Source organism: Arctopsyche grandis, chromosome 7 (genome assembly GCF_051622035.1).
Source record: "Arctopsyche grandis isolate Sample6627 chromosome 7, ASM5162203v2, whole genome shotgun sequence".
In the NCBI taxonomy this organism is placed as follows: domain Eukaryota; kingdom Metazoa; phylum Arthropoda; class Insecta; order Trichoptera; family Hydropsychidae; genus Arctopsyche; species Arctopsyche grandis.
Genome location: NC_135361.1, coordinates 8,636,328 through 8,637,191, shown reverse-complemented (window position 1 = coordinate 8,637,191; position 864 = coordinate 8,636,328). Strand labels below are relative to the sequence as shown.

General features: G+C 39.1%; 1 non-coding gene across 1 annotated transcript; it reads right to left on the bottom strand.

Moving 5' to 3' along the window:
* Positions 1–582: 582 nt before the first annotated feature.
* On the bottom strand, positions 583–655 carry TRNAK-UUU (transfer RNA lysine (anticodon UUU)). Its single transcript has one exon. It is a non-coding gene; the product is annotated as a tRNA-Lys (tRNA).
* Between the last annotated feature and the right edge of the window lie 209 nt (positions 656–864).

The window sequence follows — 864 nt, the reverse complement described above, 5'->3', positions numbered from 1 at the left end:
AATCATCAATGAATTAAACTTGGAGAGTAAATGTCTTTTTGGAAAATGTATTCGAAATGATTATCATAACTACTATCGAAAAACGACATCTCACTCATAGCGTTTGATGTTTTCACAATGGATGGGTAGAAGTAAAGGAAGAGGAAGGGGGGTCACGAGTGTTATTGTTAAGGTCGGACGTTGACAATAGTTGGGTGGGTGGGTGGGTGGGTAGGTGGGTGGGAGTTGAAAAATTGCCGAAATCAAAGCTCAAGTCGAGAGCTTTCAGAGATGGGCATTGTACGTTTAACCCCTGACGCGTTCCTTTTGTCGCCAAGGGTTCCCTTTGCAGGTAACGGCCACGTTAACTTACCCCGGTTAACAAAACCTTATTATGACGTACAAAACATTATATACTTTTTCATACATTGGTATGCAAAAAACGGGTTCGCCGAAGGTGAGCTTTGCGACAGAACTCTCGCATCATTCGGTACATTATCCCCTTCAAAATATTCATATCGCCGTTTTGATTGCTTTTACGCTACGGGAATATCTTGTCACAGATTTAAAATTGGTTTTGGTCAAAAACAAAAAAAAAAAGACCGCCCGAACAGGGATTTGAACCCTGGACCCTTGGATTAAAAGTCCAATGCTCTACCGGCTGAGCTATTCGGGCTTATATGCAATCGCTTTTCAATTTTAGAGCCTTTTTCTTTTGTTTGTTTTAATGCGAAATATAATCAAGCTTAGGTTTCATACTCTCTCGTATGTTTACGAACAAAATAAAAGAGGCTAACGATCTTAGAAAACACGCAAACAAAAGTAGAGAAATTTAATGATGTAAATTAGTCTTCCATGAAAGAATTTTTTAGTAACGACTTACGG